This window comes from Vigna unguiculata, chromosome 4 (assembly GCF_004118075.2).
Source record: "Vigna unguiculata cultivar IT97K-499-35 chromosome 4, ASM411807v1, whole genome shotgun sequence".
Classification (NCBI taxonomy): Eukaryota; Viridiplantae; Streptophyta; class Magnoliopsida; order Fabales; family Fabaceae; genus Vigna; species Vigna unguiculata.
The window spans coordinates 32,146,136-32,158,720 of record NC_040282.1 but is presented as its reverse complement, the minus strand read 5'-3'; the positions used below and the strand labels follow the sequence as shown (position 1 = coordinate 32,158,720).

The 12,585-nt window shown below is 20.5% G+C and overlaps 1 non-coding gene across 1 annotated transcript; it reads left to right on the top strand.

Annotated features, from left to right (window-relative positions):
- Nucleotides 1-5,834: 5,834 nt before the first annotated feature.
- On the top strand, nucleotides 5,835-5,907 carry TRNAR-UCU. The gene has a single exon. It is a non-coding gene; the product is annotated as a tRNA-Arg (tRNA).
- Nucleotides 5,908-12,585: the final 6,678 nt, after the last annotated feature.

The following is a 12,585-nucleotide window of genomic DNA, read 5'->3' as shown; positions in this document are numbered from 1 at the left end:
TATGGTTAAAATATATCTAAGGACATAGATTAAAAGTACTAATTATTTTTTTATTTTAAAAATCAACTCATTTTCAAAATAATTTTAGCAATAATTTAAGTTGATTAAGAAAAAAAGTTCATATCGGAGAGAATTTTTATATGGCAGTATAAATAATTTGTATGGTTAATATATATATATATATATATATATATATATATAATATTTTTAAATAATATTATTTTAAGATATAAAAATAAATTATTTTTTCTAAATTTAATTTTACTAATTGATCTAGTAATTAAAAATCATAAAAGAATAAAATAAAAAATAAAAAATAAAAATAATATAGAAAATAATTAATACTATAATATAAGTTATTCTTTAACAAATTATTAAATGATTAAGTAATCTAAAATCATAAAATTAAGAATGAAAAAAATAGTATAGAACAACGAAATTTATATTTTAGCCATAAGTTATTTTTTAATAATAAATATGTTGATAATACATCATTATTTGTTGTAATGATGATTAAAATGTGTCCAAGGGCACAAATTAAAGAAAAAATTATTTATTTATCATATCTTAAAAATCAGTAAATTTTTAAATAATTTTAAGGAACGCATATCATGGATTAAATTAATTAATAAAATAATTCCAACTTTATACATAATTAACATTTTGAAAATTGATATAAAACTTTTAAATTTGAGAAAATAATAGTTCTATTTAAGAGCTAAAATAATAATTTTAAATTTGACAAAGTAATAGTTCTATTTAAGATCAAAAGTAATCATTTATTATATATTAAACGATAGAGTTGGATAAAACTAGAAATGAAAGCAATAATATAAAATTAACAATTAATAAGAATAAAAAAAATAGTATAGTCAAATTATTTTATAAATAAAATAAATAGATTAAAAAGAAAAATAAATTCTATGCACACCTAGCAGGAAAATAATATAAAGAAATAAAATCAAGAAATTAAATAATTGCATAAAAATTTAAATAATTTCTATGCACATGTTACACCAAAATAAATATAAATAAAAAAGAAATTATAAATGTCAAATGACTAAAAAAATTCATTTTTATGACATTTGTTAACAAAATAAAATGGATAATAAACTAAATTTTTTATTAAGTTCTTTTCATATTATTATAATATTTTAATTATAAGTTATTCTTTGGTGTTAGATATATTGAAAATACATCATAATTTTTTAGTGATGATTAAAATGTGTCCAATATCACACATTAAATAAATATTTATTTATTTATTTTAAAAATTAACAAATTTTTAAAATAATTTTTAGGAATGCATATCATGGATTAAATTTAGCAAAATAATTCCAACTTTACACATAGGTGACATTTTGGATATTGATATAAAACTTTTAAATTTGAGAAAGAAATTGTTCTATTTAAGAGCTAAAATAATAATTTTAAATTTGAGAAAGTAATAGTTCTATTTAGGATCAAAAGTAATAATTTATTAGATATTAAATTATAGAGTTGGATAAAATTAAAAATGAGAATAATAGTATAAAAATAGTATAAAATGATCAATTAATTAGAAGTCATGAAAGAATAAAGTTAAGAATAAAAAAAAATTGTATAGACAAATTAGTTTAAAAAAATAGATAAAAAAGTAAAATAAATTCTATGCAGATTTGACAACATGAAAACAAATATAAATAAAGATAACTAAGAAATTAAATATTTGCATAAAAATGTAAAATAATTTCTGTGCACATGTGACATTAAAAGAAATATAAATGAAAAAAAATTATAAATATCAATTGACTAAAAAATTAACTTTTGTGATATTTGAAAATAAAATAAAATGGATAATAAAGTAAATTTTTTGGTAACTTCTTTTTATATTATTATAATATTTTAATTATAAGTTATTCTTTAACAATAACTATATTGAAAATGCATCATAATTTTTGTAGTGGTGATTAAAATGTGTCCAAGGGAACACATTAGAGGAATAATTATTTATTTATTTTAAAAATAAAAGAAATCTAAAATAATTTTTAGGAATGTATATCATAGATTAAATTGATTTACAAAATCATTCCAACTTTACACATAATTGATATTTTATATATTGATATAAAACTTTTAAATTTGAGAAATGAATAATTCTATTTAAGAGCTAAAATAATAATTTTAAATTTGAGAAAATAATACTTCTATTTAGGATCCAAAGTACTAATTTATTATATATTAAATGATATAAAACTTTTAAATTTGAGAAATGAATAGTTCTATTTAAGAGCTAAAATAATAATTTTAAATTTGAGAAAATAATACTTCTATTTAGGATCCAAAGTAATAATTTATTATATATTAAATGATATAAAACTTTTAAATTTGAGAAATGAATAGTTCTATTTAAGAGCTAAAATAATAATTTTAAATTTGAGAAAATAATACTTCTATTTAGGATCCAAAGTAATAATTTATTATATATTAAATTATTAAGTTGGATAAAATTAAAAAAATGAAAATAACACTATAAAAATAGTATAAAATACCAATTAATTAGAAAATATAAAAGGATAACGTTGAGAATAAAAAAATAGTATAGGTAAATTAGTTTAAAAATAAAATAAAAAAATAAAAAAGTAAATTTAATTCTATACACATATGACAAGAAAACTAAATATAAATAAATAAAATTAAGAAATTAAATAATCGCATAAAAAGATAAAATAACTTTCGTACACACGTGACAACAAAATAAATATAAGTAAAAAGGAAATAAAAAATGTCAAATAATTAAAAAACTAACTTTTGTGAAAATTCTCAACAAAATAAAATAGATAATGAAATAAATTTCCTAATAACTTCTTTTTATATTATAAAATAATATTATTATATAATAGATTATAATAGATAATAAATTCATTTATAGCAAAACTTTTATTCCATTTATTTGAATTATAATATTGTAATATAATAGATTTCATTTATAGCAAAATTTTCATTTCATTTATTTGAATTTTAACTAATTCATTCTATCATTATTAATTATTGATTTAAGATTATAAAAAAAATTATTCTGTAAATTTAAATTCAATATTTACAAAACTAAAACATAATAATAATAATAATGATTTTAATTATACAAATTAATTTTTTTAACTTTTATTTAATTTTAATTTTAAAAATATTTATCTCAATTTTTGTTTATAGTATTAGACTTTTATCTCTATTGATTATTGATATTTTATTATTTTTAAATTTTTTTTGTTAATTAATTAATTTATTCATTTAGATTTTATTTTCAAAAATAATTTTAGTAATAAAAATATTTATTTCAAATTCTCTTTTTTTAGTATGAGATTATTATTATTATTATTATTATTATTAAATAATATTTTTATAATATAAATTTGTATTATCAATTAATGGTTTACTATTAAGTTATTTAAGAATATTAATGATTACATTTATGAATTGGAAAATAACTTTATTTTCTATATAAATGTTGACATCATTATTTAATATATTCATATATATTAAATTTGTTATTCTATTTATTTAAATTTAATATTTTCAAAATTAAAATATTAATGATTAATAATAATTGAATTTTGATAGTAAGAGTAATGTGAGATTGAGCCAATTGAGACCCTTAGAAAGTTTATCCTAATTGCCTCTCTTTTTCTCAAAAATCCTAATTCACTATTTCTCTTCTCAAGGTACCGTAAAAGGAAGTCTCTCGCTATTTGAACCAGAACCTCATCTCCTGCGTATAAAATTAGTGTATAAAATTCTAATAATGTATATCTTCACTTATCCAAATATCCATATATCATTAAAAAAATATCCTTTAAAAAATATCCCTACATTAAATACCAAATAATTCGTATGTAACTTTATTTTACATATGGATATTGATTTGTAGATAATATCCTTTTGTAAATTTTGGTTTCTCTACTAACTTAAATTTGTATGTTATTATCAGTGGGTAATTTTAATTTTTCTATAATGAATTATTTAGTCTGATTTAGTATGTAAGTGAAAAAATTATGTTGACTTGAGCTAATCTTAAAAGAGACGAATGACTAGTTTAGATCAATTTAAAAAGTTTAAGAGTATTAAAAATAATTTCTAAATTTTAAAAAATAAAATAAAATTTAAAATTTGTAAATAAATTTAATTTAAATGTTTAGGTATTATAATGTGATATACACAAATTCTAATATGTGCAAGAATTTTAATAACAAAATATAAGTTTCAACTAGGATTGAGCATTAAGTGGTTTGGTTGGATACGAGTCCAATATTATCAATCCACTACAATTCGAGTTTTACATTTAAAATTCATATTTGATTGTTTAGCTTATGAGTTGTAGATCTAGAATTACATGTAAAACAAATTTGCATTAAATTGTATCAGCTATCAAACTCTTGAATATGACTGAAAGCAGAACTCGTAAATAGATTAGTTACTTAAATAATAGATTAGTTGAGAGCACTGCACTGATGCAGTGAAAATACACTCACGATAATCTATTAGGTAAATTCCTAATCTATTAATAACTGCAGCAAAACTTTATATAAAACTAGTTTCTAAAATCAGTTTTGAGACAGAGAGAAAAATAACTGAATTATTGAGAAATGAATTGAGAGACTTCTTTTCTGAGATCAAGATTCACAAATTTCTTGTGCTTGCTTGGGAGATCATTCAATTGGACATTCAAGAAGATTGTTGTTGGATTCAACCTTTGTGGGTCAATCTTGGATCTAGGATCAAGTGATAAATCTACACATCCACTAGGTGTATTCGTTCCTTGTTTCTTTTCTATTGTATTTATGTTTACAGTTGATTTACTATGTGAAGTGAAGGTCTAGGTGCAATTGTGTGGATGCATTGCATCTAGGGGGAGTTCTTGATTTGTAGATCAATCTCCTTAGTCTTTAGGGTCTTGAATTATATAGATACTCTTGTAATTTTTGTATCTCTATTGTTTTAGTGGAATCCTCCTAAGTGAGTTGCTTAGAAGAAGACTAGACGTAGATTCATCTTGAATCGAACGGATATAAATTGTTGTGTTCTTTGTTTCTCTTATCTTTTATGCCTTTCTCAATTGCTTTAATCAGTCCATTAACACAGAACTGTAAAACTAGTTATTTGGGGTACAAAGATTAAAGAAACCTTCAAGATTCATCTAAAGTCAGTAAAAGATTCAATAACCAATTCACCCCTGGTCTTGGTTGGGTTATGTTAGACAAATCTGCTTTTAACAGTTATCTTGAGGAATGACATTGTGTATGGTAGGAGAAAAGGTAGGGACAAGATGATAAAACAATAATTATAGATGTTAGTTGCAACTTAAAAACGCTAAGGTTAATAATAAAACTTTTACTTTTATATTTAAAATTTCATATCGAGTTTGGTATCTGCACATTTTTTATTCAAATTTTATATTTAACCATTTTAATCCATTTTGACTCGAAGTTTTCAGTCTAATACAACCTGACTTGAAGTAATTTGAAGTAAACTAATTACACACTGATTTTCTTTTTCGAATATTGCAGATTTAGGCAAGTAACCTTTTTTTCTCATACCTAATTTCAACTTTTAAAATTATAATTATTAATTTAAAATGTGGTTCATCCATAAAATCTATTCTCAACTTAACCATTGCATATTCAAAAAGAAAGTTAAAAATTGACCTGTTATTTTTCAATATAGCTTAATCTAGTTTATAAACTAATTGAATTGATCCATCAAATTAGGCTTAATTTATCAGTTCTCTTTACTTTGGTATCTTAACTTTTTCCTAAATCCCTATTATCAACCTTCGATTTAGCTTCTCAAACAAATCAGCGCCCATGGCCTAATGGATAAGGCGCTTGACTTCTAATCAAGCGATTGTGGGTTCGAGTCCCACTGGGCGTGCTTTTGAATTTTACATTTCCTTTTTGTAATTTTATATTCCATAAAAATATTCATTTAAGTAAATTATATAAAAAAAAAATTTCAAATTGAATATTAAATGAAAATTACATCTAATAATGTTTACTTTTATAATTTTTTTATTACCGCATAATTTCAAAACAATACATAATAAATAATATATTTAATAACCTTATTTTCATATAATAAAAACACAAAAAAATTAGTAATATATATATAACAATATATAAAGGGATTCTCTTTTTGTGTCCACATTTTAAAATACCGATTTTACCCTTTAAATATAATAATTTATTAAATTTTTAAAAATTGACCGTTACTTTTACGGTCTTTTTCTAAAATCGGCTATCTCTCATTCTTTCCTTTTTTCTTTATTTATCAATGATTATTCTGTCATCTGTTCTAATATATTTCACTTTATTTTTAATAAATATAATTTTAGTTTATATATTAACTTATTAACATTATAATATTATCACCTACTGATATAATATTACGCATATTTAAAAAATCATACACACAGCGCTATCGCGCCTGTGTTTATGCTACTATATATATAAGACAAAATAATAAAAAGTGTGATGATCTGAAAATTTTATGTTTGTTAAATTTAACCTATGATTGAAGGTTTTTTTTATTCTAACACTTTTTTGTTTTTTGTTGAAGACTTAACTGTTGTGGAATGATGTTTTGGTTTTATTTTTGTTGATGGTTTTTGAGTTTTTCTTTTCCACGTTACAAGTGTTTCTTTTTATCTTAATACAATAGAGTATTTTTAGTATTTTGAATTCACTTTCTTGTTTTCAATTATTTTAATAGATTGAAATGTTTTAATATGTTAAAATGTTGTTAAATTTGTTAGAATTACAAAAAGATAATTAATAAATTAAAATTACACATTAATAGATAAAAATAAGTTAAGCTAAAGTTGTGAATCTCACTTTCTTTTATTTATTTTAAAATGAATTTATAATTGATTAAAATCACTTAAATCTCGAATATTTTAGTTGTCTTTGTTTTGACGATTAAAACATTGTATTAAAATCACTTAAAGGTTAAACTTTAACATATTATGTTAGTGTAAAATTTAATAGTCCTATGACTTTATAGTATAAAAGTATAAAACATGATGAAGTTGTATCCAATAGACGTTTTATAGAAAAAAAAACATATTATGCAAGGGCTTCTCCTAATAGAGAACAAAACACTAAACAATTTTTTTCACTTCGTCTAATAAGCGTTGATAAGTAAAAACAAACTTTAAACTAATGTAAACATAACAAAATATTATTGAAGCTTAATTTTGTGTTGCAAAACTGTCTTCATAATCTATTCTTAAGAAGATTTGCATCAAAGACAATTGCATTCAAAGATCTTTTCGAAATTGAATTAAAGTTGTTTTGTATGCTAACTAACTTGACATAAAAATATTTCAATAATATTCTAAATATCTGCCTAGTAGAGTGTACATATTTAGTATGATTTGTGGTAAGAAGCTTACAACCTATGGAGATAAGTACTACCGGCTATTAAGGATGTTGTGTGAAGAACAAAAGAATAATTAATGTTGTCTGAAGTAATTTAATGCTTTTTAACAATCAAGCTCAATAAACTATAAAAGAAAAAAATATTCAAAATAAGCTCAAAGCTATTTAATGGCCAAAAGAGATACCGCAATGACTACTTTATTCAAGTGTCTATTTAAATACATTCTTCAAAGAAGAACAAAACGAGACAAATCATTATTTGTAAGTGATGACACTATGTCAAAATATTTATATGGAAAAAAAGCATTCTATGAACACAATTTGTGTTCAACATTTAGCAAACTAGTAAAGAGTGTTTAACCTTGTAAACGTTGAAAGACACAATCCCTCTTTAATGAGTGAAACCTTTGGTTTGTTGATCACAAAGAAATTTCTTTATCTTGATTTAAAAGTGACTTGTTTTTTAAAGAATATTCATGTTAAGTTTTAAGTGGTTTTTTCTATTTGAATAATATTCGAATTTTTTAGTCAGAAGTGGTTAAGTTTGAAAGAATACTTGGTCTGTTAGCTAGTAGTAGCTACGTTATGAAACAATACTTGCAGGGGTTAATCAGGACTTGCTTCGACTTGAAAGAATACTTGTTTGTACTTCATAGAATACTTGTTTGTACTTCATAGCAGTAGTTTATATAGTGAAACTTGACTAGTTGACGCTATCGGAAAAATTGGTATAAAAATATTGAGTAATATTTCCTTTTCTAATATTATGTTGCATGTTATTTTGTTTGCATTACACAATGAAGAAAAGTATTTGTGAAAAAGAATTTTGAAAACTCACTAATAAACTGTGTCATGCAAACCATTGTTTGACTACCTAGTATTAGATAATATGCTACAAAAATGTTTTAAAAAGATTTTTAAACACAATTCAATTTTATTGTGTTTCTCATTTTTTGTAAACATTAAAATTATGACCCTTGATTTTCAAGATATCATATCTTTCTCTATTCTCTCTGCAAATACATTCATTCATACCATCTTTTTACTATTAGAGATTGAGTCGAAATAATCAACATTTGTTTGAGTTTTTACTAAAAAAACTAGGAGACTGGCCCTCGTGCGTACGCACGGCTTGTATTTTTTATTTATTTTGTATATTAAGTAGTAAAATATTATGTAATGAAATATCATGAAAATTATGTTATATTGTTGTAAATGTTGTTATTAAAGTAATGAAGTAGTGAGTAGTAAATCTAAATGATGTAATAATAATTTCAGTTTTAAGTATAATAAATAAAATTGATATTAAATATAGTGCAGTTAATTAATTTTACGAAATAATTATAATAGCTTGTGACCCAAGTAGAGATGACAAATAAACTCGTTTATCGTGGGTATTGCCTGAACCCGTACCCGTTTTGACGGGAATCCCGACATTAACTGGGTATGGGTATAGATATGGGGATGTACATATTTGTCCCGTCCTCATCCTCATACCCGTCAAAATACTACGTAATATAAAAAATTTGTCTTTTTTACTCTATTATTATTATTATTATTATTATTTCATTTGAAGAACTATTTTGTTTCGCTAAAACAATTTTCGTTATTTCTAAAACATTGGTTATGTTGATATTTAAAAAGTTTTTTTTAGATCTCTAAAGTATTTTTCGTTTTATCATATCCTTGATTATATAGTTGTTTTCCTTCGTGTGATTTCATTCAATGGTCTCTCAAATTGTTTCTAAGACACACATTTGATAATTTTTTAATATTTTTATTTTCATAATGTAAAATATTATGTTGATATATTTTATATAATTACCTTTTATATTTTAACTCATTATCATCAATGGTGGATCTTGACCAAAATTATTAGGGGAGCCAAAATAATATACTTCAAATTTATATATTTAACATTATTGTTACTGATTCAATAAAAAATAAATAGATAATTTAGTATAGTTATAACTATAAAAGAAACTATACATATACGAAGAATTATCCATTATTTTTTCATATTCTTGAATTTATCAAATTATTCAATCATAACTAAATTATTCAATCCACCTGCTCCTTGAGAGCTCTGCCGCTGATTATCATACTTTGATTTTGTCACTATAATTGTATAAATAAATTTTATTTACTATAATATTGAAGTTCAAAAGATACAATATTTATGTTAAAAATTTATTATTATTAGTTTAATATTTGTTCTTTGCGTTATTTGTTATTTGGGTCAAGTGATTTATTATAACTTTTATTAGTATATAAAAAAGAGATTCATTAGAATTTAAAAAATAAAATTGAAGTAAAGATGCATTTAACATATATTTTAATCTGAATATTTGTGTTCGTTTTATATTTTTTTACAAATTAAATTTTATCAGCTACAATTCATTAATGTTTGCAAATTTAACAGAAGTTTTGGTTCTCATGAAACTTTATTTGGTTTTCTAATTTAAAATATATACAATTATAACATAATTTCTTTACAAATATTTGATATTGGAGAAACAACACTCCTCTTAATATTGAATATTTGATAATATTATGTTTCCTTTGTCATAATTTTTTATTATTTTATAATAATTAATTAATATTAAAACAGTAAGAAAGTCGGTATGGGTATGAGTACAAATATATACCCGTTACCCTGTGAGGATGAGGATGAGACAAAAGTTTGATACCCGTTGGGTTGGGTATGAGAATGATGATGAATTTTTTCTATGGGGATCAGTATGGGATAGTGAAACTTGTCTCTGCCCCGTCTTGTTGTCATCCCTATATTAAAATAATAAAATATTGAAAGTATTATGTGATGAAATATTATGAAAAATTAAGTTATATTGTTGTAAATGTTGTTATTAAAGTAATTAATAAATCTAAGTGATGCAATAATAATTTCAGTTTTAAATATAATAAATAGAATTGATATCACAGTATAATATAATTAATTAATTTTACGAAATAATTATAATAGCCTATGATCTGTGCGTGTATTTTTTATTTTAATTTTTTTAAATAATAATATATTTGTTATTATATTTATTTAACCATTAAAAATACTACTAATAATATTATATAAATTATAAATTATAAAATGTTTAAAAAATTAAAATTTTATTTAGCAAAAGTATTTAGTATAACAACGTTTTCTATAATTAAAAAGACACACTTAAAATAATAACACAATTATGAATAGTAATAATAATAATAAAAATAATAATGATAATAATAATAATAATAATAATAATAATAATATTTATGCTATAAATATTAATATTAATGCTAACACTAAGAATAATGTCAACTATAATAATCTATAATTATATATAAAGATATACATTAACAACAAAACAAATAAAAATGACAAGTAATTGAAATACGATCCCATAGTAAATTAATTTAAAATGTGTGTCTAACTATAATAATAATAATAATAATAATATCATTATAATAATATATCATAGTGATAAAATAATAATAATACAATAACTACATATGTAAAGAGATATACATTTGTTGTATCCTCTTTTGTTTATACAATTTTATCCTCTTAATTATTATTTGTTAAATTAAAATAATTATTCATAATAAAAATTATTTGTTCATTTTATCATTTTAATAGTTTTAGTAACTATATTTTTAATTCAAATAATTACACAGATATAAAAATAAAATGAACAACAAAATAAAGAAAAAGGTGTAAGTACTTGAGATATGATCTCGTAGTAAATAAATGTAAAATGTGTGTTTAACTATAATAATAATAATAATAATAATAATAATAATAATAATAATAATAATAATAATACAACTACATATATAAAGAGATAAACAACTTTGGTCTCCTTTTTTGTTTTTTCAATTTTGTCCTCTTAATTGTTATATTTTAAACTTAAATAATTATTTAAAATAAAAAAATTATTTTTCAGTTTTATTATTTCACTAATTTTAGTAACTATTTTTTTGAATTGAAATAATTATTCAAATGTAAAGATGAATAAACAACAACAAAAAATAAAAGGGTAAAGTAATTGAAACATGATTCATAGATAGTAAGTAAAAGTAAAATGTATATGTAACCATAATAATAAAAACAATAATAATAATAATAATAACTATTATAATAATTATAGTTCTAATTAATAATAGTAGTAGTAATAATAATAATGCTAGTAATATAATAATAGAAATAATTGTAGTTAATAATGATAATAATAATACTTATAATTGGTAGTAATATTGGTTATGATAATTATAGTTGATCACAGCAATTATAGTTAATAATAATAATAATAATAATAATAATAATAATAATAATAATAATAATAATTAGAGTTATAATTAATAATAATAACAATAATATAAAAATAAAATAATAAATACTATGAAAATTAGATCATATTGTTGTAAATGTTATTATTAATGAAATGAAGTGTAAATTCAGTCTTAAATATAATAAATAAAATTAATATCATAATATGGTGCAATTAATTAATTTTACAAAATAATTATAATAGTATATGACTCGTGTATATTTTTTTATTTATTTCAAATATGTTTAGAATAACAATATTATTGTTATTATATTTATTTAACCATTAAAAATAATAATAATAATATAAATTATAAATTATAAATTTTTTAAAAGATTATAAATCTATTTAGCAAAAGAATTTAGTATAATAACATTTTTTATAATTAAAAAAAGAACTTATGCTAATAACATCACTATGAATAATAATAATAATAATAATAATAATAATAATAATAATAATAATAATAATAATAATAATAATAATAATAATAATAATAATAATAATAATAATAATAATGATATTAATAATCAGTGACAGATCTTAGACACAAATTTTGGAGGGGCCAAAATAATATAATTCTTTAATCATTAGATTGTTGGATCATTAGTATAATATTTTAAGAATTGGTTTCTCTAATTGAATAATTTGATCTTTAGTTTAATGTTGTAAAAAATATAATTTATCTTGTTTTCATCTTCACGAATCGCTTCACTTTTATCACTTTTGAATAATGAATTTATTCTTTTATTCTTCATCAATATACCAATTTTTTAAAATAATATTAAAAATAATTTATCATACATTACTAAAAAACTTGAGAAGTGTAAATATTAAAGGAAAAATATAAT